The following is a 26203-nucleotide window of genomic DNA, read 5'->3' as shown; positions in this document are numbered from 1 at the left end:
TTGTCTGCAATAAAAGAGCAGCATAGAACGGAATGGTTACGCCGAGCTCAATCCAGTTAATTTCTAATTGGTTAAAGGCCTATCTCATTCATGTAGTTTATTTAATTTAAAAGAGCAATATTTCGTCGGTCTTTATTTGAATTGCGCTGGCTTCTGAAACTTTGTTGAAGGTTTTTGGTTGAAATCAAAAAGCCAGTGCCACGAGCGGGATTCGAACCCACACTTTTGGCTAAATACGCCGCTGCTCTACCACTTGAGCTATCGTGACTTCGATCCACTCGGACACCAACTCCCCATCTCAACCTACAACCTTTCGAATTTTCCCTCCTTCTGTCATTTTTCAATTTATTGCCAGTTTTATTGGTGTCCAAGTGGTTCGAAGTCACGATAGCTCAAGTGGTAGAGCAGCGGCGTATTTAGCCGAAGGTCGTGGGTTCGAATCCCACTCGCGGCACTGGCATTTTCATTTCAACCAAAAACGTTACATAAAAAGATTAATTAATTGAAAGAAGTAATTTGATCAATAGACCAGTAAATATAATGGATTCTTTATAGAATTATCTTCCTACAAACTCGCCTAAGTAAACCAAGCTTCCTAGGAAATTTATTTTCAAACCCACTTTTATGTTGTTTTGTGCCGTTTCAGAAGTAAATGTTCCAATAGTTTTGCATAATCAACCATTCTATACTTCACAGGCAAAACTAAATACTAAATAAAAAAAAAATAGACCGGCGAATACATCCGTTGTTTTTTCTGTTCAAACTATATGTATTTTTATCGTTATATTAATTACAACATACTTTAATGTAAACCAAATTAAACGAGATCAGAAATTCATGAGAGGTAATAAAAATTATTTAAGGGGGCGTTGGTGGCCCCAACGATTTAGGCGTTGAAACGGCGCTCTCACTGTAAGGTAAAGGTCCCGGGTTCGAATGCAGGGCTGCTGGATTCGAACCCGACATACTTACAAATGGTTTTTTTAAAACACCGGCAAAAAAAAAAAATTACTTATGATGATAGTTTGAAAGAAAATTTGACAAACCATAAATCAGTTAACGATAGAATAAATTGCTTTTTAAATTTTAATCTATCAACAAATAATTTTTCGGTGTTTTTATGAATTTTCTTTAAAACCATCAATTGAAAGAAAATTAACCAAAATACAGGAAAATTATTTACCGATTGAATAAAATGTTACTTAAATTCTAGTCTATCACTAAACGATTTTTAAGTGTTTTGGTGAATTTTCTTTGAACCCATCATGTGAAGAAAAATGTACCAAAACACAAGAAAATCATTTACCGATAGGATAAAATGTTACTTAAATTCTAATCTATCACAAATGATTTTACTGTGTTTTGTGAATTTTCTTTAAAACCATCATTTGAAGGAAAATTTACCAAAATATAGGAAAATCATTTACCGATAGAATAAAATGTTACTTAATCTATCACTAAATGATGTTTAAGTGTTTTGGTGAATTTTCTTTAAACCCACCCATTGTAAGAAAATTTACCAAAACACCAGGAAATAATTTAGTGTTAGAATAAATTGTTATTTCAATTTTAATCTATCACTTTCTAATTTTCTTTTAGTGCATTTCCTTTCAATCCACCATAATTAAATCATTTTTTTATTGACACATTTTAGTAACATTAATGAATTTTTGATTTCGTCTAATTAGATTTACATTAAAATAAGTATGTTATAATTAACGTATACATATAGTTTGAAATAAACACAAATATACGAGTGCCTGGTTTTTGTCTTTGCGTGGGAGTATGCTGCTTTTTTGTTCTATTTTTTGTTTTTTATGGAAAGATTTATCCTTACGATTTCTGATTATTTGGCCTACCAATCTATGCTGTTTTTCAGGGCCTAACACACCTAACAGGTCGAAACGAAACTAAAAGGTGGGTTTATACGGTCTAAAATGATCAAAAAGAACAAAACTACAAATTTTAATTAAATCAAGTCAAACAAAGGAAACATCTTAATTAATTAAATTTAATTGCAAGCAATAAAAATCATATCATCATTTACGACGATGAGTTTTTTAAAATTTAATTTTAGTTTATAATACTACATGTCTTCAGAGAAAGGATGTAAAAACAAGTCTGTACTTCAATTTCACAATTGAACTACAAAACTGCCAAATATTCCGAATACTGTCAAAATATATTCTTTACAAATTGAACAGCTTTACAGATTTGTAAATTTTTCCGTTAGGCCAATGTGTATAACTGCGTACTGTACTTTGTTTCCATCTGTCACACAGTATATATTTAAATTGTGAAATTTCCTTCTATGGTTTGCATGGTGATAAACCGATAGTTTGATAGTCACATATCACCTTGGCCTGTCTATCCTCGATGATTTTTGTCAGTCATGGTTGGAAAGAATCAATGAGGATAAGCAGACCAAAATGATAGGTCTAAGTATATATTTAGTAGGTTTATCCTTTCAATTTTTAAAAAACGTACAGAGTTTTAGTTTCTAGTGATAAAATGTTATAACTTTTTTTACTCGTTTATTTGTTGTTTAATATGTTTTAACATTGGTTTTGACCACAAAAATTTGATATTTAAGCAAGTATGAAGAGAAAAATATAATGAAATTGATCTAAAAAGTCTCGAAATGACATTTGTTTATCCACATTTAGCCTCTTTTGCGGATTATGAAGTAATAAGGAAAATAGCCATGGGGTGAAAATCGACTAAACTTTTTAAAATCCGAAAAACCCTTTTGCCGTCAAAAATTGATGTAATACTCAATTAAAATTTTTTAAAATCGACTTACGCTTTTTGTTATATACGGCCGTGTGAGTTATTCCAATAGGGTGTATCCGAAGAGACAAGATGCCATCGGTCGCGAGAGTCTCCTGCCGAATGGGAGTGAAGAGATGCCGTAGGGTACGCGGTTCGAAAAGGTGGAGAGGGCATCGCGGATCCCTTCTTTCCCTTCCTTTCTTCCTCCCCGTCACTTTCTGGATGGCCCATCCGTCAGACAAACGAAGGATGTCATCTTTTGGAATATTTTGACCGTGGGAAATTGGCCGATTCGGGATAATCCGATGTCGGCGAATATTCATGCACTGGAGAACCCGTTTGATTTCGAAATTGTATCGCGACGAAAACATTTTGTCACTGTGAACAATTAACAATTCAACAATTTTTACTTCTTTGGAGCTTTGAAAACTTGTTGAAAAATCGTCGGAATATCTTCATATTGTATTACATCTTTTTAAAAAGATGGTTATTTTCATTTTCATCAGTAGCCAGTTTACGACGACAAAGAAAACCCAGTCCAGAGGTGCCATATGCCATTTTTTTACGTGCTTGGTATATATTACAAATTTATTATAAATAATTATTTATTATTAATAACATTTATACAAAAAACAGTTATCAATTTTTTAGTAATACCAAGAGGGTGGGCTCTTCTTCGTTTAAGAAGAGTGGCTAATAGAAAAATGCCTGAAGGACTAATTAATTATTTTATTCTGAATATGAATTTTGATAGTTGGTCCGCGTGAGTTTTAATATTTCATAATGATCCCATTCGTTGTAACTCTCTCTCTCTCTCTCTCTCTCTCCGACTTCTATTTATCTTACTCTTCTCTTTCTCTCTCTCCATCTCTCTGTCACTCTCTCTCTCTCTCTTTCTTACTTTTTCACCCTCATTCTCTCTCTCTCTCTTACTTTTTCACTATTATTCTCTTTCTCTCTCTCTTACTTTTCCTTTTTATGAGGCTACGACATTTATTCGAACAGATGGCAATATGGATTATCCTGGGGAAGAAACTGTCAGTTGTTTGTCCGTCTTTCACTTATTCTCTCTCTCTCTCTCTCTCTCTCTCTCCCTTTCTCCCTCTCTCTCTTACTCTCTCTCATTCTCTCTCATTGTATCTTCCACCTCTCTCTCTCTCTCTCTCTCTCTTACTTTTTCACTCTTATTCTCTCTCCCTCTCTCTCTCTCTCTCTCTCTCTCTCTCTCTCTCTGTCTTTCTCTCTCATTGTATCTTCCACCCTCTCTCTCTCTCTCTCTTTCATTCTCTCTCATTGTATCTTCCACCCTCTCTCTCTCTCTCTCTCTGTCTGTCTTTCTCTCTCATTGTATCTTCCACCCTCTCTCTCTCTCTCTCTCTCTCTGTCTTTCTCTATCTGTTTATTTATTTATCTATATATCTTCCTCTCTCTTTTTTTATCAATCTCCCTCCCTCTATAGTTTTCCCTCTCTCTCACTCTCTATCCATCTGTCTCCCCTCTTTCTCTCTCACTCTCTCTCTCTCTCTCTCTCTCTCTCTCTCTCTCTCTCTCTTACCCTTTCACTCTCTCCAGCTTCTTGTACCCCCTACCCGTATCTCAATTGTAATCTACTCGCTGTCTCTCCCTTGTGTATTTATTATCTAGATTTATTTACTGGTTTGCAATTTATTGTCTATGTATTAATGGAAGGCAAACGAATACCATATGTTTGTTAAGTGTTCTGATTTCATAGAGATATTTGTGAATTTCTAAGATGTATGGGTCGACCAAGAAATTATTTTTCATGGCTTCGAGACCATTTTTCGCATCAGAGCAAATAATGGCATTACAAATTCCTTGCGATTCCTTTATAATGCTCAATGATCTTCTGATTGCATGAAGTTCAGCTGTGTGTACGCTAGCCTCATTCGATAGCGACCAGTTGAGGTTATAATCATCAGCAAATATCCCACACCCTACAACAATTTCATTTTTGGACCCATCGGCATAAAAAACTATATAATTGGGATAGCTATTTAAAATTCGCAAGAATTCTGCCTTGATCATCAAAGAAGGTGTTTCTCTTTTGTTCAGTAAGGCCAGATCTTCGATAATTGTGGCAAGTAGGTAATGACCACGGCGGAATATCCAGCAATTTAAAACCTTCAACCACCGGCAAGGTATTCCCTCCTAATCTCAACATTTCACTTTTGTTCTATTATTGTCAATTTTATTATCAATTTTTATTCTACCTAGTTAGAGAAATGAAATGATATTTAAGGTTATTTGGCTAATTTATAAAATAAAGGATGATTTCCTAGATTTTTAAGGACACTTCATAATGGACCTAGATATAGACATGTCTTTCCTTTACTCTCTCTCTCTCTCTCTCTCTCTCTCTCTCTCTCTCTCTCTCTCTCCCTATTCATCTCTCTCTTCCTCTCTCTCCATTTTTTTGTTCATACAGTATTTACATTTTCCCTTAATTTCTCTATTTAGTCTACATTCTTCTCACGCCATCCACTTTCTCACTCCTCTCCTCTCCGCTCCTCACTTTCTCTCTTTTTCTCCCTCCCTCTAAATATCTATCTATCTTATATTTATCTATCTACCTATCTCCCTTGCTCTATCTTTCTCTTTCCCTTTATCTCTCTCTCCCCCTCTAAATATCTATCTATTTATTTATCTCTCTCTCTCTCTCTCTCTCTCTCTCTCTCTCTCTGTCTCTGTTTCTCTCTCTTTTTCTGCCTCTCTCGATGTCCTAGTGTCCTATTTCTGTGAGTATAAATAAACACATTAATCAATCAATGATAGGAAAAAGGAATAACGGCTTACTGACGTCCACTTTGATGGAACATGAGTTTAGCAACCGTATGAGTTTTGTTTGCATAAATAGCGGGAAAAGCACAATTGTAACATATAATAAAATTTAAACTTTAAGTCCTCCGTTTGTTTTTATGATAAAGTCAATGATTTATGTCATGTCCCATCAGATCGATAGTTCAAATTTTGTTATAAAAAAGAAACTCCAAAAATGATTCACGTTGTCGATAGTTCTACATTTGCATAAAATCTACACATACATAAAATCAGAACTAGTTTGGAGATTATTCTGAACCGGCTTAACCTATTGGGTCCGTCTTCTCTCGCGAGTTTATTGAATTGCTCATCAAACGCGTTTCGGCAGGGATGAACTGTATGTCACTTTGTCCGATATGGTTTATATGTCATTGGGTCATAGAACGTTCTTCACTGAAGATGGCGCAATGCCGAAACGAGTTTGAGCAGTGCAACAATCTCAAGAGTGAAGTCGGACCCAATAAGTGGCCCTATGCCTGTTCGGCATCTCTGACTTTGGAGTTTTATAAAAAAACAAAAAAATTGAAAAAGGAAGGAAAATATATAATGAAGACAGTTTCGGTCTTAAAATCTTTATCACAAAGTCAATTATTATTGAGGAACTCCGAAAGTGAAAAATCATCAAATAAAGACTTTTGGTATAAAAAGTATAGTCTATAAAATTGTCATGAATAAATATAAAAAGGGATTGACAGAATTAAAATATTTTTATAGGTGAATAGACAGTTTTGAAAAGGCAGATGCTTTTTGTACTTTATGTTTGTGTAAGCAATTAATATACTGGAATTTGTGGCATTAGTCGGTGTACGTGTAAATGGAAACATGTTAAACTGATTGACACCGATCAATTTAATCGATCCGCCAATTCTCGCTGTTCGAGGGAAGGATGGTTTCTTTTGGGATAGTTCGTTTATGGGAAATGCGCAGGTTTTGTATAATCGAACGAAATATAATAAGTCGATCCTCGATGTCTATGCTATCGCACATATATGTTAACTCTTTGATTATAAACCGCACATTAAACCCACTGATCTCCAAAAACTGGCCTAAAGACTTTTTTCCCTTAATTGTATGAAATCGCCCAGTTCAGTCGACTTCATCTGATGTTAAGTTTTATCTGTGACCCCATTCTGGAACATAAAGTTCTTCCAACACTTTTCATTAGATGTAGGACGTTCCTATTCTATGTCAAAGGACATTTCAAGTGATAAGCGTAGAAATTACATTTTTATAACTTAAAGTTAGTTAAGTTTGGGTTTTAAATATATATCTAAACAAAAAGAAACAATAATAGTATATTGTTAGTTTTTTAAATTAAACGAACTTTTGAACTTATAACTCTTTAAAAACAATATCTTCATCGAAAAGCAACAAATGTGCTTTTGATTGTTCAAATGAATTTCATTCAATTATCGAAAAAAACGTAAGAACTACTAGAAACAACCTTGTTTGAACACGATTGATCTTTATTTCTGTATCGCCCTACAAAACCGGTTAGCTGTAGATAGTATGACCTTGAGTACATACTGGAATAGTCTTCTCGTCGTCCTACTTTCGCCGTTTGACTTTCCTTTCTTCGAGAGGCTCGATCCACGGATCATGGGGCCTTTTGCCGTCAGGATGCGACCCTTTAATTGCTGCTCATGGGGTCTCGTCCCTCGGCCGAAAGCAACCAACTACGAACTTAAAAAGTACAGCCAAAACTTTAGGAACGTGTAAGAGAGAGTATTTTGCCTTTCTCAAAATTAAATTGTTGTTTTTTGAGAGTAAGTCTTTTTGCAAGGATGCAGGTGTCTTTTTATAGACAAGCATTGTTATTTACGATTTTTCTTCGGTTATTAACATAGTCGTTACACTAAAACGCTGTTTTCTCTGAAAGTAGTGAAGAAACTTTCTTAACACAAAATCTTGGATAATTAAACAATTATTATTACATTTTTTGTGAGATTTCTACTTGAGGTCTACAGTGTCCGTAAATAAAACACGAAAAAATCTACTTGTATTTATTGGATTTTGTAAATAAATCTTTGAATAGATTCTCTTCTCTTCTTTTTTGTTTTTCTGTAAAGCTTTTTTATAACAATCATTTAATCAAGGTTTTTAGTTGAGATAAAAAAGTCAGTGTCACGAGCGGGATTCGAACCCACGATCTTCGGCTAGATACGCCGCTACTCTACCACTTGAGCTATCGTGATTTCGATCCACTCGGACACTAACTTCCCATCTCAACCCCACCTTTTGAGTTTTCCCTCCTTTTTGCCATTTTTCAAATGTCGCGTAATCTATCTGATTCTCGGCGACAAATGAATGAAACAAATTTCTTTATAACGTTCCTGTGGTTTGATTTTTTCTTAGTTGTACATTTAAGAAGCATTGTTGGAATTTGGAAAAAGTCAAGGGTTTGCCGGGGTGCTTAACATTTCCAGAACAACTTTGCGAAAGATCTTCCATTGACCAGATACTGGAGGTATCCAGTAGGCATGGGTCAGGTCGGCATCGTGTCACGAGAAATGATCGTTTTTTCGAATGTACTTCGTAATCAACATTCTACTGCTGTTGACATAAAGTAACGACTTCAATAAGTTAGAAATGTTAATGTTAGTAAAAGGCGAAGACTTTCAGAAGGTGGTTTATGGGAGAAGTCCTGCCGCTGGTCCAGAAATTCTGACAAGACTCAGAACGGCTCGGTTAAGTTTGGCAAGAAATCTCATAAATTAGTCTGAGCAAGATGAGACTAAAATCTTGTTTTCCGTTGAGTAAAGGTTTTGTTGGAGGTATTTTGACGGCGATATAGCCTTCCAACATTTTCACTCCGGAGAAGCTAAAGGTTTGGGCAGGCATTTCTATGAAAGGTCGCCTAAAGTTGATCTTCACCGAGGGTTTTCTGACAGATGCGCGATAAATTATCGTAATTAATTATGCGTTATCAGACGAGGTTGTTCCTTACATGCCCCTAATTGGCGAGGGTTTTATTGTTACGCATGACCCCACAGATAGGATCGTTGGTGACTTGAAACGGGCTTCAATTCAATGTATGTAGTACCGACTTAAACCCTACCGAACACCTTTGGGATGAGATGTCAAAGATGAGAGAATAAAAAGTCGCCCAGTGATGCCAGAGAATTTGCAGGTATTGAGAATGGTAGGAAAATATCCCACACTTCATTCAAAACCTCATAATATCGAAGCCACGACGAATGCAAGCAGTATGCAAGAGGAGGAAATACTCCATACTGAATTTAATTCCTAGCTGATAGCTCAAGTGGTAGAGTAGCGGCGTATCTAGCCGAAGGTCGTGGGTTCGAATCTCGCTCATGACACTGCCTTTTTATCTCAACTAAAAACCTTAATTAATTGACTGAATTTAATATGTTCTTCATTTTATCCAAAGCAACATTTTTGGTAAAATTGTTTTACTCAGTTTGATTTTTTGTTTGTGGCCATTGAAGATGGCTAAAAGCTGATATCTGACAGATCAAAACATCTAAACAGAACCTGGATGATCGGAATCGACGAAATAGACGTTCGTAGTGAGGTGATTAGTGACCATTAATCGATAATTATTCAGAAATCGTGAGATGCGGTCTGGTGTGATGTAGGTTTCAGAAAAACATTTTCTTTATCGTGCCAACGTTTCGATCTTTTATTGAGCCCTGAAGATGATCTCAATAAAGATCGAAACGTTGGCACGACAAAGAAAATGTTTTTCTGAAACCTTCATCACACCAGACCGCATCTCACGATTTCTGAATAATTAATGTTCGTAGTTTTATTTAAAAGGAGTAATTTTTAATTCAAATTAAATTAAGCCATTAACTTGTCGTTTATTACAGAACAGGCCCGAAAACGCAAAACGACTCGATTCCGTCTATTGTTCTTGTTTTGCGCAATAGCATGAAAATTCGTGTAATTTCCGGTTTAATTTTCCATCAGCCTACTGGGCTTTGTTGTGGAAAAAATCCATTTATTATTAGGAGGAAATTTTAAGTTTCAATATAGAAATTTCAACTTTGATGGTAAAAGGTCACAGTATAAAAATACCAGTATATTTTCCTTTAATATTAACATACAACCACATAAACGAACCATGAAAATGAAAAATTTTTCTCGATAGTATTTATCTTAAATTCAAAACATTAAATGCTCAATTGTTAAATCTTTAAAAAAACATGAGTAAACAAAATAAAAACATTAAGCACAATTTCGTTCATTTTATGTCTACTGTTATCATATTGTTATTTAAAAAACATGAGTTTTACTAGTTGGTTAAAATTATGGATAATCGATCGTAGTGACTCCACTGTGCCGAATTAAAATAAGCTCAATTGTTGAAAGAAAATCGAATATTAAAACACGTCACGTAATTATTAAAAATTTTCCCATTATTATAAAGTGCCAGTATTTGTTTTAATAAAGTCAAGTGAGATTTATTGAATGATGTAAACATAAAAGCTTAAGCTTTTGAATATATACCAAACATGTTAAGTTGAATTTTATGCAAACTGAGACTTAATAAACTAACATTTGGATATGCTATCTCTAATAATTATCCAAAAATTTAGGTAATGAAAAACGAAAGTGTAAAAATCTTACTTTTCTCTCTCCTGTTATCGCTGGCATATGTAATTTTTTTCCAGTAATGGTGAAATGGTCAATGTTAAATTTTGATCGCGTTTCCTGAACGTCTTTCCAATCGCCTTTCACTTCCCGAAGGCGAAAAACGACTGTTCCGACGAACCTGCAACAATTTTTATTTTTATTTCTCAATCTCTGCATTTTTTTTTTTCGAGGTGAGGCAATGTTGTTTTATTTATCTGAAGGCTCCTTCCGGGTTGATCGGCCACTATCGGTTGAATCTTCAGGCTCAGTTAAATCGTTAGAAAAGATCCTCAATGATACAGGACTAGTACTTTATTTAATATCGCTCCTGAACTATTATAAAGTCGCTGATTTCATTTTAGACGGATTTTGATTGTACGAATAGGATGTTTTTATACGCCAAACAATATAAAATACCCGTTTTACAAAACAGTGCACCCAAATTTGCCAAGATGCAGACATGTTTCTATGATATTAAGTTGCAAAGACCTTACCAGTAAGCATAAACATGGATGGAACTAGTAATCTTGAAAATGACATTATTGAAACATCATTTAGAAATCGTGAGATGCGGTCTGGTGTGTAGGTTTTAGAAAAACATTTTCTTTATCGTGCCAACGTTTCGATCTTTATTAAGATCATCTTCAGGGCTCAAAGTGTTTGTCTTCTGTGTAATTGTGCCATTCTTGCGTGTCGTGTCGAGAGTGCCCATGGCACGCAAGGATTGTACAATTACACAGAAGACAAACACTTTGAGCCCTGAAGATGATCTCAATAAAGATCGAAACGTTGGCACGACAAGGAAAATGTTTTTCTGAAACCTACATCACACCAGACCGCATCGCACGATTTTTAAATAAATATCGATTAAAGGTCACTAATCACCACACATTATTGAAACTCTTTACGCATTATTATCAATATTTGTTTTACTTACTAAGGAACGTCCAATCGAAAACGTTTAGCTTTGTGACTGAAAAACAAAAATGATTGAAGTTCTCAGATGATGTTGAGAAGAATAGTATGAAGCGGGGTTTGATAGTCCCGAAGCACTGAAGACTTTTGATTTAATGCGCTTTTCTATGTTAGCTCAGTTTTATTGACTCAACTCTTCTTTGAAGAAATAAGTAGTAGGTTATTTGACTTTTATTGTAGTAATAGTTTTTTCCTGGGACTTCTTGTTAGGCTTCGTTATATTTCCTCATTTAAGGATAATACGAGTGGCATTCTTTCCTCCTCGTGAATCCACAAGGTCATCATTGAATATACTATGTTATTTGATGTTTTCCCAGATGCTAGTGACCAGTTTGTACATAGTCCCATCACTCCTCTGAGTTTCGTTGTCTCTGAATGTAGCGGTAGTTTGCCAATCTTGGTGAGAGTTGCTTTAGCATACGTTTACCGTGTTGTGGCATTTTCTCAGATGCCAGCGTCTGGCATATGGCCCTGTTCATTCCACCGAGCCTTATCTCGTGTAACTGTAGTACTGTTTGCTACTTTTAGTGGGAGTTCTTTATGTTGAAGATGGTGACGTTACACCAGCTGATACAATTCTTTCTCCATTGTTCAGAATGGTTAGTGAATGAATTAGTGTGTGTCCGGTCTTCAAGTGTATGTAACTTGTAATATTGATGCATAATTAAAGGTAATTTTTAAAGGTAATTAAACTTTAATCACGAGTTTGTTATGTCTGGCACCTCTAGAGTTCGTCCTTCTCACCCTTTGTTTTTTGTGACTTATTTTGAGAAGGAGTCTTTCCTTGTAATCGCAATTATAGGTTCTGGCCTTTTACGTAGACTTGAGGATGCTACTTTCGCCTGTTTATCTGCTTCCTCTTTGCCCTGGCACCCAAGATAAGGTCTGGTTTTTGCTTTCCCAGATTTTGGCTGAATTCACTGACAATTTTGGATGAGATGTTCCTATCTGCTAATGTTTTAGGGCTGGTTGGCTATCTGATTTTACGAATTTTTTCAGTGTAACCTCATTTAAGATTTTCTGAGGTACAACATTGATAGCATAATTTCAGCTTGAAAGTCAAAGGTGTACTTCCATAATGAGTTCGCTAGCTCATATTGAAGATCAGTGTTCACTTTTATTACACATTTGTATTAATAAATCCATTACAGTTCGTGGTCTGATTGACCAATTAACTTTTTTCAATTAATTAATATTTTTTGAAAGGTATTGGCTGAGATAAAAAAGTCAGTGTCACGAGCGGGATTCGAACCCACTAATTGAAAAATGGCGAAAAAGGGGGAAAATTCGAGAGGCGAGGTTGTGGTGGGAGGTTAGGGTCTTCCTTCCGAGAGGATCGAAGTCACGATAGCTCAAGTGGTACAGTAGCGGCGTATTTAGCCGAAGGTCGTGGGTTCAATCCCGCTTGTGACACTGGCTTTTTTATTGGAACCTATACCTTTCTTAAAATATTAATTAATTGAAGAATTTATATTAATGTTGTGATTCAGATGGGTCATGAGGAATTGATTAATTTTTATAAACCATAAAATATGAATTTTGCTAAATATGATAAAAATCTATTATTTGGTATATTTATTAAATTCAAAGAAATTTATATAATTATTTTAAATTGTAAGGTTTTAATTTTTCCAATAAATATTTCAAATTAGTGCTACAATTTTAATAAAACTCATTAAGGCCTTTTTGTATTTTTAAAAAAGGAATTTTTCTTTTTTTTATGACACTTTATATAATGGTAAGATTAAAATAGTATGAGATTTCCTTTTTTGGGTCTGCAGGGTGATGAACTAGTAGCTTGAACGTCTCGGTTCATTTTGGTCCATCTATCCTCACCATCTTGGTGATGATTCCAAAATGATCGGAAACAACCAAACAACACTATTTTACTTCAGCATGTTTTACAAAAGTGGTAAACCAGTATTAGCAGAAGAAATTTGAGAAATGTGAAGGCATTCAACCAATATTCGTTCAAACGGTAATTTCACCGATGATAGATAAAGAAATAAACCAACGATGACATTGCTCGTGGACGAAAATAAAATATTTCCCAACCACAGTTTGCGTTTACGCAAACCTAAACTGGAATCGTAGGTTCTATAGAAGGATACAAAATTTATTAAATAAATACGCGTTAAAAGATTAAGAATTTAAGCTTCAAAAATACTTGTTTAAATTGTAAATTAATTATCATTTTAGGGTAGATTTAACACGTATTTCTTATAACCGAATATGAATTTCTGAGTGTGCTGCCCTATAGGTTCTTAAACAAAGATTGCGTGAAATACCTTACGAAATATTTCTTCTTTTTTCAAGCAATTTTACAAATATTACATAAGAGAACAACCATAAGAATGTTTTGTTGAATTACAACCCGTCCTTGTGTCCTCCAGGTTAGAATTCAATGAACTCATTTTTCTTTTCCTATGATTTATTAAGGTTGTACAATTCAGTGATAAATTAATAAAATATAATATTTCAACGTGTAGATGGAAATTTGTTTAACGACGTTATATGATGTTACAATAAACTTTATAAGATATACTGGAATTTGGTTGTTACCTTCATTTTGGTCTGCCTATCCTAGAAATTGAAATTGTTTTTTATTTATTTGACATGACATTTTCTAACAATAAGTAATTTACGTACATATGTATTTTTTAGGGAAAGTGGCGGAGCCCTATTTAGCATATCTCCTTTTGTGTACCATAACTCCTGAAAAACATTATTGTCGATGTTGATGAAAAAAAGCTTCACGAAAAACCCATTTACCTTTACTTTAACAATCCTTTGCATTAACAAAATCATTACGGTATTGTTCAGAAACTGGGAAAACTACTTATTAATTTTTACCAAGAACTAACAGTTTTAGCAAAAAAAAAAATTAATAAATTCACTAGTTTTCGTGGTCTGCTTGACCAATTAATATCTTTCTATTAATTAAGGATTTTAGTTGAGATAAAAAAAGTCAGTGTCACGAGCGGGATTCGAACCCACGACCTTCGGCTAAATCCGCCGCTGCTCTACCACTTGAGCCATCGTGACTTCGATCCGCTCGGACACTAACTTCCCATCTCAACCTCNATTTTTATTGAGATCATCTTCAGGGCTCAATAAAAGATCGAAACGTTGGCACGATAAAGAAAATGTTTTTCTGAAACCTACATCACACCAGACCGCATCTCACGATATCTGATTAATTAAGTAGCATTGTTGGAATTTGGAAAATTCTGACAAATGAAATGGCCACGAGAGCTTTAGTGAAGTATACTTCATTTTAACTTATTAAATTCACTAGTTTTCCTGGTCCGCTTGACCAATTAATATCTTCCTAATTAATTAAGGCTTTTAGTTGAGATAAAAAAAGTCAGTGTCACGAGTGGGATTCGAACTCACGACCTTCGGCTAGATATGCCTCTCGTGACACTGACTTTTTTATCTCAACTAAAAACCTCATCTTCACTGACTCACTCTTTCTCTCTCTCTCTCTCTCTCTCTCTCTCTCACTCACTCACTCACTCACTCTGTCTTTTCTTGTATTCAATCAAACACTCTTCCTCGTTAAATATGTATCGCTCACTCTTTCTTTTTCTCACTCTTTCCTTGTACTACATATATTTTCTATATATTTTCTATCTTTTTTATATATTTCTCTATATTCTCTTTTTTTCTCACACGATCTTCCTCGTTCAATATCTTTCTCACTATTTCTCTTTTTCTCTCTCTCACTCTCACACTTACTCACTCACTAACTATGTGAACTATCTATCATTTCTTTTATTATATCACACATTCTCCCTCATTCACTATCTCTCACTCACTCTTCCTCATTCCTCTCTCTCTCTCTCTCTCTCTCTTTCTCTCTCTCCCTCAGTTACCTGTTTCCTTTATTTTTCTCTTACACACTCTTCCTCATTCCTCTCTCTCTCTCTCTCAGTTACCTCTTTCCTTTATTTTTCTCTCACACACTCTTCCTCATTCCCCTCTCTCTCTCTCTCTCTCTCTCTCTCTTTCTTTCTCTCTCTCTCTCTCTCTCTCTCTCTCTCTCTCTCTCTCTCTCTCTCTTTCTCCTCCAAATGTCCAAATGTTTTATTTATTTCCTTTAAAATTCACACTTCTTGAATATTTTCTCGTTCGGATTCGAAATTCTGATTCGGGAGAGAGCACTCGCTGTATGCGTAGACTTATTTTAATTCAGGGTCGCCGGGATTATTTGTAATAAATTGGTCGATGTTTAAAATTCCGGGGTCAATAGAACATTAGCATTTGTTGGTTAAAAGTGATGAAAAATTAACGCATAATTACCTATTGAAAAATTATAACTTTCACATTTTTCTCTATAGAATGCCTTCTATAGTTAAAACAATAAATATTTCAACACTTTTAAGTTTTGCCAATACCCATTAAGGTTGGGACATTCATATTTACAAATATTTTGAAAAGTATGCTCACACTTCAATTGAATAAAGTACTGTTATGTACGTCAAGTTTACTTGCAGAATATGAGCTTAAGTTAGTCATACCTTAAAAATACTCCAAAACTTCTAATGCGACTGTATAAAACAAAACAGACAAACGGTATAGTTTATTACTTTAATGTTTTTTGGAGTATTTGGATCGTGGTCAATGATGGAACATGTGTTATATAACTGCCAAGTTTTCAGCCTTCGTCAGGGATACCACGTGTTGTCTAAATCTAAATAATTATGAGGGAAGTCCTTTGAAGTTAAACTAAAAAAATAAACTTAAAATAAAATAACTACAAACAAAAACTAAAATAATGCAAAAACTTAAAAGAAAAAAAGAAAAAAAAGATAGTGATGAATGCAAAGAAATAAACATAGTTCAAATAATAATAAATTAGAAAAATGAGGTAATAGTAGTCTATACTTTAAATTCATTATTTTCGTGGTCCGCTTGACCAATTAATACTTTACAATTAATTAAGGTTTTCAGTTGAGATGAAAAAAAGTTAAAAAATTGCAAAAAGGAGGGAAAGCTCATAAGGTGGGGTTGAGATGAGGAGTTGACGTCCGAGTGGATAGAGGTCAGATAGCTCAGGTGGTAGAGCAGCGGCGTATCTAGCCGAAGGTCGTGGGTTCGAATCCCGCTCGTGACACTGACTTTTATCTCAACTAAAAACCCTTATTAATTGAAAGACATTATTGGACAACGGACCACGAAATCTAGTGAATTTAATAATTTAAAATGAAGTCTATCTTCACTAAAACTCTCCATGAAAATTTCATTTGTCGCCGAGAATCAAATAGATTACACGACATTTGAAAAATGGCCAAAAGGAGGAAAAATTTAAAAGGTGGGGTTGAGATGGGAATTTAGTGTCCGAGCGGATCGAAGTCACGATAGCTCCAGTGGTAGAGTAGTGGCGTATCTAGCCGAAGGTCGTGGGTTCGAATCCCGCTCGTGACACTGCCTTTTTATCTCAACTAAAAACCTTAATTAATTATGTTTGTATGATGAACATTAAAAAAGCCAGTGATGAAAAGAAAGAAATAGACTTATGTTAGTTCAAATAATAGACTAGTATACATAAACAATGGACTATAATAGAAACATGACTTAGTCGAAGTAGTAATAGTCTAGATTTAGACTGTTACAAATTAATATTTCTTATTTTAAACTTATTTCTATCTTCAGGACAAATTTTTTAATGTTTACCGGATTTATATTCAAATTTAATTTAAACACTCGGAAATAAAGCAGTTGATAGAAATGATGATAAGGATTAAAAAAGGATTAAAGGAGTTGAGTTTTAATTCAAGTGAAACGGTGATTTTTTGCATAAAAATCGTAATAAGTTGGAAGTTAAATTGAAAATGGCGTAAGAGGTGAAAGATGTTCCTTCAAAATTGTACATCTAAGTCATATTTTGAAATCAAATCGAACTAGCTGATTTGCCTTCAAGAATAACTCCGAATAGGTATAACAAAATGAAATTTTATTAATCAGAAATTTGAATTTCAGGAAAGTTTAATAATAAGAAGTGCAGTAACTCGTTTTTCGGAATCAAAATGGGATTTTTTTCTATTATTCTACCTCTAATCGCAAATGCGTGACAACTCGTTCTAATAAAAGTATACCATGGGACTTGAAGATTCTGATTTGCTAAGACCCACGTGGGCCTGGTCACGTACGCAGGGTTGTAATAATGCCTAACCTGTCTTTTTAATTTTTTTTTTTAATATCCCAGAATTCTTAGAAAATGTTTACACCGACTAATTACCTATAGGTTGTTTTATTAACATACCTTAATTTCCACAAAGATGCAGAAAGTAGTTTTTAATTAGAACATAATTATTGCAAATTAAAAAAACAGCATTTTTTAACTATTTTAGGTTTGATAAAAAAGTATTAAAACTACCAGAATAATAATTTTCTACTTCCTAGTGTTATCGTCGATTATTCATTTACATGTTCCGTTCTATTCCTCTCGCTGCCCAACCCAAAAATCGTTTTTTTAGTATTTTTTATTTTTGCAAAAAGAAAATTTATACGGCGAAATTGGCAATCAATTCGGCCTGGTCCAACCTTCTCTCAAACTTTTCTACTCCACCTAATATTACGTTCAAGCCCAATAAAGTTCGTGGCAGTGTCACGAGCGGGATTTGAACTCACGACCTTCGGCTAAATACGCCGCTACTCTACCACTTGAGCTATTGTGACTTCGATCCGCCCGGACACTAACCTGCCATCTCAATTCGAGAGGTGAGGTTGAGATGGGAGGTTAGTGTCCGAGCGGATCGAAGTCACGATAGCTCAAGTGGTAGAGTAGCGGCGTATTTAGCCGAAGGTCTTGGGTTCGAATCACGCTCCTGACAGTGACATTTTTGTCTCGACCAATATCTTTCATAAATATTAATTGATTAGGTTCAAGGTTTGTAAGGAAGTGTGTCCCTCCATGGTATGCGATGCTTCCCTGTTTTGGTGTTTCAGCAGCGGTTCGATCTAGTCGTATCTTTTGAGCCTGTTTTTTATATTTTTTTTTCGTAAATTATTTCACCTACCGAATTTTACGGAAAACTGCATGCTATACTTATATCAATTGACCTCTTATTTGTGTACACCATCAAACTCCACCTTTCAAATTTAAGCAGGATTGACTGCCTAACAATAGGCTTTCGAAAGTTATGTCAGTTAAATAATTAATGCTAATTTATCCTGGTTTAATGCACTAGCACATGCTTTTAATATTAACTCTGTGTTCTCTTTTAACAACCATGAAGAAGTTCTTTAAATCCTCGGCTTTTAAATTATCAGTTCGTTCTCGGCATTTTGAACTTTGTACTGAACTGGCACTTAGATCGAACAGATATCTGCTTAACAAAGAACTTGATCTTTCAAAGGCATTTTTCGATTTAGACTTTAATAATCTGAAGTTGTCCTTGGGGGCGTTGGTGGCCGCAACAGTTTTGGCGTTGACACGTCGCTCATCAATGTAAGGTGGTCCGGGGTTCGAATCCGTACTCGTACAAATGGGCTTTTTTTCGAAAATAATCCAGGGTTCAGATATCTTCTTAGTTGAAATACGCTCGTAAAAAAATCCTATCCTTGCAGTAAAATCATTCCGAGACCACCAACAAAAGAATAAGTACCTGCCCTCCAGTGCACACATACCTTGGTTTCTACTTGGACAGCATCGAACACACACATAAAACAAAAACAAAAACGATCTGAACGGAAGATACAGACAACTCAGATACTTGGACCCAAATCCACAATGACACTCACAACAACTAACAATATACAAGACACTAATTAGACCGATTTGATTTACGGAGTTGCGCTGATGGTGTTCAGCCCAGCCATCCAACATCCAAAGAATCCAAATCTTTCAATCGAAAGTCTCCCGGCGCATCTTCAACGTTTTCTTCTATGTCACTAACCAAATCATCCAGAAAGAACTAGACATTCGATTTGTGGCGGACATGATCCAAACACGATTTCACAACTCCACTGCAAGCTGTGCTCCCACACCATTCCACTGGCTCATGCTTCAACGTCCCATCCTAACAATGCTCCACGCGCCTAAAAAGACAGTGTTTCCTGACCTCTTAAACCAACCCTATGCCTCAACCAACAATCCTGAACGCTGAGAGTTCTATTAATGGCCGGCTCCTCTCCCCCATACCGATCCCCGAGGTCTGACAGGTTCCTGCCAGATATTGATCGTTACGAACATATTGTGTAATTTTTTGTACAAAAAACAATAATAATAAAAGTAGAATTGTATATACAGATATCTTCTGTCCAAGTGAATCTCAGCCGGTGACCACTTCCAGCAGACTTTTAGTAATCAATGCTGTATAAGAAGCTGTTTTTGTTTTAATTTGTGTTATTCTACCATAGACAAATGTATTTTATTTGTGTAAATAAAGTTCTTTTTGTATTCATTCAACATTTTTATTTATTCGCTAGTTTTCGTGGTCCGCTTGACCAATTAATATCTTTCAATTAATTAAGGTTTTTAGTTGAGATAAAAAAGTCAGTGTCATGAGCGGGATTCGAACCCACGGACCTTCGGCTAGATACACCGCTACTCTACCACTTGAGCTATCGTGACTTCGATCCACTCGAACACTAACTTCCCATCTCAACCCCACTTAAAAAATGGCAAAAAGGAGGGAAAATTCAAAAGGTGGGGTTGAGATGGGAAGTTAGTGTCCGAGTGGATCGAAGTCACGATAGCAAAAGTAGGCGTATCTAGCCGAAGGTCGTGGGTTCGAAACCCGCTCGAGGCACTGACTTTTTATCTCAACTATAAACCTTAATTGAAATATTTTTATTGATTACATATTTATTCCTCGTTGGATCATTGCTGGAAGTGCAAAAATGTCAAAGTTGAGAGTAAACTGAAAGATAATAATTATATCAAACAATAAAACGTCTACTAAAATAAATTTTTCTTTAATTATACCACTATTTTGTCATTTTTTAATTAACTGTGTTGTCTATATTGCAGTACTAAAATAAACAAGGCTTCTACAATTTAGTATTGTCATTAAACTATTTTTTGATGAGTGCATGGGGAACAAACAAATGGACAGATCGTTTTATTTTTATTATCTAAAGACCCGTTACCATAAAGTGTACCGATTATTGATAAGTTCTCTTTCACTTGGTGCCGAGAACAGGGTCAACGATGAACCGGTTTCTGGTATGCCGGTAAAAAAAGATACAGTCATTTTGGGAATTCGGCTGCCCGAATTGTCCGATATGAATTATCTCAGGTGTGACGTTTTGTCGTTTAAACGGGAAAATAGGAGAAATCTTTAATGCCGTTAAATCGTAACTTATCCAGACATCTAGAAACACGAAGTTCGATCGTCTGGGCTACTTGTCCATCACACAAATACCCATTGATAATCGATCCGGAGATGGGCCGAGATAACGTACATGCCATTATTATCTCGCTTGAGTCGGTTTTTGTGTTTGCTTAAAATTTTTACGGACCTTTGACGGATTTGCAGCGGTTTGTTTATAAAAAATAAAAAATGACCGATAAAATTGTTTCTCACGTTTGCAAGCGTACATTGTCTATTGACATGGGTAAATCGCAATTGGCGGATTTACATTTAATATTTTTATCGTAAATAATTCCGGCAATTTTAACAATTTATCATACGTAGTAATACACACTGGGTGAATCAAAAAGATTCAAGGATTTTAATCAACTAATATTTTACAATTTTTTAAAATAATTCTGTATTTTTCTCTACAAAAACGAATCACGGATATTTCCATAAAAACATTTGAACTGGTTTGGTTTTTAAAATTAGTGTTGCTAAGAGATTGAGCAAAAAAGTTCAATTTTTAAATGTGATAATAATTCGTTAAGCCGCTTTAGGTTGGAAGAGAAAGACAAAAAGTAGTCGTGAGTGAGGAGTAGAGTATCATAATTAAATAAACATATTGTATAATTAATAATTTAAGACCTAGTGAAGTTCAACCATAAAACCAAAAAAGATGTATTGGTTGTTAACAGGAAAAAAATGCATAAGCTATTAACTACTATAATGTAGCTAGATAGATGAATAAATAGAAAAATAGGTAAACAAAGATAAAAGAGGTAGAAAGTTAGATAAAATATATATATTGAGAGAGAGAGAGAGAGAGAGAGAGAGAGAGAGAGAGAGAGAGAGAGAGAGAGAGAGAGAGAGAGAGAGAGAGAGAAATATAGATAAATAGATAGATAGATAGACAGAAATATAGATAGACAAAGAAAGATAGATAGACACCTAAACATTAAGTAGCATACAACGTTTGGCAAACTATCACAATATCACAGGGGCGATGAAAACAACCCCAACGATTGCACTAGAAATACTGCTACCTCCGTTGGAAACATTTATACAAGGAGAAGAGATGAAAAATTCTTTGGCTCCGGAAACAAACAAACTGGATGGGAACTAAACGATTCGAGCGTACAACCATAATTAATAAAATCAGACACCCATTCTTAGAAATGGGGACAGAGAAACACTATACCACTCGATGTCTCAACATACTGTAAAGAGAAGAAAAATTCAAAGGAACAGATATAATGGTATGGTATATAGATGGCTCCAAAGCACATGAAGGAACCGGATCAGGCGTTTTTTGTGTGCAAGCTCAAAACATGACCAGTCAAACTCATTAGGCATGTTCGTCTTGGTCTTTGAAGCTCAAATATATACGATCAATGATTTTACCTCAGATAATTCCAAGAAATGAAAACAGCCATTAAACATGGTATATAGATGGCTCCAAAGCTCATGAAGGAATCGGATGAGGTGTTTTGTGTATAAGCTCGAAATATGGCCAATCAAACTCATTAGGCAATGAATAGGCAGACAATTAGTCAGTGAATCTAAAATCTCCAAAACCTCCGGAAACACAATAGATATCTTGGGTACCAGGACACAAAAAAGAATTGCTGGTAACAAAAAGCAGACCCACTGACTAGAGGAGGATCTGCAAGACGACATATAGGCCCTACCTATTTTTCAGATAACAAAAACAAACACAGAATCCTCTATCACAGAATATATCCAACAAAGACGGGCAAAAGAGAAGCGGATAAACTCCAGAGATGCTAGACACAGTTAGGTTGAGTTAAAACAACCCTCACCAGACTGGTATACTCAGCACTACAGTTAGCGAGAGCTAAACTCAGAGGAGTGATAGGACTATTAACCGATCACTGACAACTGAGAAAACATCTGCACAACAATTCAATGAGGAACCCTTTTGTAGATTATTCAATGAGGAGGGAGAAACAGCCATCCATATCTTCGAATGTGAAGCAACAGCTTAATGGAGACATAACCTGGGATATAAAGAAAACCCAGGGAATGGAAATGCAGCAACGACAGTCAATGACCTTGTACTTCTTAGAAGAAGGATCGAGTCGATTGCGTTGAACTTAGGAATTAGGAAAATAGAATTGGCCAGAAGGCAGTCATGCCGTTTGGAGTCCCATCCTTGCTCACTCCAGGGATAGAACAATAGGTATGGAATCACAATGAGAACAAAACCTAAATTACCTTTGGACTGCTTTGACGATATGCACAACAATGTGTCGAGGATCTGGCGGTTCTCTTTCTAAAGAATGGAAAACTCATGCTATTTCTTCTGCAAATTCACTAGTTTTCGTGGTCCGCTTGACCAATTAATATCTTTCAATTAATTAAGGTTTTTAGTTGAGATAGAAACGTGGGGTTGAGATGGGAAGTCAGTGTCCGAGTGAATCGCGGTCACGATAGCTCACGTGGTAGAGCAGCGGAGTATCTAGCCGAAGATCGTGTGTTCGAATCCCGCTCGTGCCACTGACTTGTTTATCTCAACTAAAAACCTTAATTAATTGAAAGCTATTTCTTCTGCTTTAGGTTTGTTAAATCTACACATATCTATCGATACACTACCAAAAAAACCCAAGTTCAACTTTCGTCTTGCATTGTTTCAGCTGCAGTTCTGTATGCTTCAGCAGGGCTTATAGCCGAAATGCAATCAAGGGCTATCAAAACTGCGCCCTCTAGTTTTTTAATTTCTGGGCGTCCTGAATGCACCACCACAGCATTGGAGGAGTCTACAAAATATAATTGAACGTATGACGGAAGATAATTCTCACGAGGCAACAAATCCGATGTCTCTCTCGGAAATTGTTTCCTTGCTGTAGAATGAGCAACCGCTCATTGGAGACAAAATCAGACAAGAATGAGACCAAGAAAATCCAGGGATATGAATAATGACAACAACAGTCAATGAACTAGTACTCCTTAAAAGAGAGAACAAAAAACACCACTTCTCCTCATCAAAACAAAAAAAAAACAAAACAAATATTTTACGGTTAATAATCTATTATTACTATAAATTAAAAGATAAGTTTTTCTTAACAAAAAATGAAATGTTTGATCTGATCAAAATGCTCTGTTTTAATGAGAATCCAGAAAGTTTTTTTTTGTGTTAAACAGCGAAAACGTTGCAATTTAGTCATTTGTCAACAATAACAACGTTGATTACTGATTGGGATGGCACTTTCGCGACCTTACTAAAAATTTCATTGTCACTGGGCGATGCATTTGGAAAAACCATTTCAAACGGGACATTTCATGTATTAACCAATTGTTTTCAAATTTAAATAAGTAAACAATTTATTGCGCCTTCTTATCTGTTTTACAACACCGAGAAAGCGTAAACAAAGCGCTGAAAACAGCCAAACATCATTAGGAGAACGGGCATACTTTTTGCATTTAATTCCTTTTCAATTGTTTGTTTTTGATCTACCTTTATTTTCCGCTGATTACAAAAGGAAGTGTTTAATTTCTGTTCAATTATAGAAAGTCCCAGTTTTGACTTTTATATTTAAACTTAAAAACACTCAAAGGCCAAAAAGCCCGGACACCCTTATTTTGTAGAGATTATAAATGATCGGGTGAGTGTGGAGTTCAATCCTTTTTAAAAAGGACCTTTATTTTGTTGTTTATTTCAAACTATAAGTATTTTTAGCGTTATATTGATTAATTAACTAATATAACTATAATAAATAATTACAGTTAATTAAGGTTTTTAGTTGAGATAAAAAAGTCAATGGCACGAGCAGGATTCGAACCCAGGATCTTCGGCTTGATATGCCGCTGCTCTACCACTTGAGCTATCGTGACCTCGATCCACTCGGACACTAACTTCCCATCTCAACCTCACCTTTTGAATTTCCGTGTCCGAGTGGATCGAGGTTACGATAGCTCAAGTGGTAGAGCAGCGGCGTATCAAGCCGAAGATCGTGGGTTCGAATCCCGCTCGTGCCATTGACTTTTTTATCTCAACTAAAAACCTTAATTAATTGTAATATACTAATTGGTCAAGCGGACCACAAAATTAGTGAATATAATAATTAATAATATATATAAATATATATATAACTTTAGTTAATTAATTTACATACATTATTTTAATGTACACTAAATTAAACGCGATTCATGAGTTTTAATAAAAATCATTTAATTATTTTGTTTGGAAAGGAAATTTACAAAAATATCAGAAAATCATTTAATGATAGATTAAAATTGAACTAACAATTTATTACCAAGTTTAGCTATTAATAATGCGTATTACCTCCTCTGGCCTCGCGGAGGGCCTTAAGTCTTTCAGTATAATAAATAATAATAATAAAATTTATTAAATTTATAAGCAATATTATAATCATGTGAACATAAATGTACTCAACAAAAAATAAACAATACGGCATGAATACTCCGTCTGGCGGAAGGTGGTGGGAATGTAATAGTAATAGTAATAATAATAATTCACTGGTTTTCATGGTCCGCTTGACCAATTAATATCTTTCAATTAATTAAGGTTTTTAGTTGACATAAAAAAATCAGTGTCATGAGCGGGAGTCGAACCCACGCCCTTCGGCTCAATGCACCACTGCTCTAACCGCTTGAGCTGTCGTGGGTTCGAATCCCGCTCGTGACTCTGACTTTTTTATGTCAACTAAAAACCTACATTAATTGAAAGATATTAATTGGTGAAGCGGACCACGAAAACTAATGAATTTAATAAGTTAAAATGAAGTATACTTCACTAAAGCTCTCCGTGGCCATTTTATTTGTCGCCGAGAATCAAATAGATTTCACGACATATGAAAAAATGGCAAAAAGGAGGGAAAATTCAAAAGGTGGGGCTAAGATGGGAAGTTAGTGTCCGAGTGGATCGAAGTCACGATAGCTCAAGAGGTAGAGTAGCGGCGTATCTAGCCGAAGATCGTTGGTTCGAATCCCGCTCGTGACACTGAATTTTTTTTATCTCAACTAAAAACCTTGATTAAATGATAGTTATAAAGAAGCTTTACAGAAAAACCAAAGAAGAGAAGAGAATCTATTCAAAGATTTATTTACAAAATCCAATAAATACAATAGATTTTGATATTACAAGATAGATGGGGCTAAGATGGGAAGTTAGTGTCCGAGTGGATCGAAGTCACGATAGCTCAAGAGGTAGAGTAGCGGCGTATTTAGCCGAAGGTTGTGGGTTCGAATCTCGCTCATGACTCTGACTTTTTCATCTCCTACAAGATCTTACATAAAAAGAATATTATATAATGTTCATTTCCCGCAAGTTTTATTCGAGTGCACTGCCAGTCCACTTCATTCAGCAGATACAAGATTTGATCTCTTTGCATCCAGCACAGGGAATTGGAAAGAGAGATGATCCACGTCCTGACCTGCAAACGCACGCCGGCGATGTTATCACTCCAAATCATTGCAGATATTTCATGTCGGGCCATTGTTATGTGGGCCCAAATGTTTCATGTGGTTTTTGTACTTGGGATGTGTAACGGACGATATGTCCAGTGTAGGACAAAGCATCCGCTCGGGCGAATTCTTCTCGACTTAAAACCATGCTCTTAAGAAAAACGATTTATTTTTACTCAAATTTATTGTTTCATCAAAGAAAACAATACAAAAATAAATAAATAAAAAATAAAAAACTCACTGGACATGTTGATTCTGAAACATAT

At 35.2% G+C, this 26203-nt stretch overlaps 1 protein-coding gene across 3 annotated transcripts in view; it reads right to left on the bottom strand.

Moving 5' to 3' along the window:
* LOC106668492 (acyl-CoA Delta(11) desaturase-like) overlaps positions 1–10329 on the bottom strand; it is a 30440-nt gene extending 20111 nt beyond the window's left edge. The window contains exon 1 of one of the 3 annotated variants that reach the window (XM_024230491.1): positions 10204–10329. The gene's annotated coding sequence lies outside the window, so the exon portion shown is untranslated. Of the gene's footprint in view, positions 1–2803; positions 2911–10203 lie in introns of those variants that run through there. The other 2 variants (XM_014397322.1, XM_014397323.2) reach the window with 2 other exon arrangements.
* Positions 10330–26203: the final 15874 nt, after the last annotated feature.

This window comes from Cimex lectularius, unplaced genomic scaffold (genome assembly GCF_000648675.2).
Source record: "Cimex lectularius strain Harlan isolate CLEC.00 unplaced genomic scaffold, Clec_2.1 scaffold36, whole genome shotgun sequence".
Classification (NCBI taxonomy): Eukaryota; Metazoa; Arthropoda; class Insecta; order Hemiptera; family Cimicidae; genus Cimex; species Cimex lectularius.
This window is presented reverse-complemented; position numbering and strand designations above follow the sequence as displayed.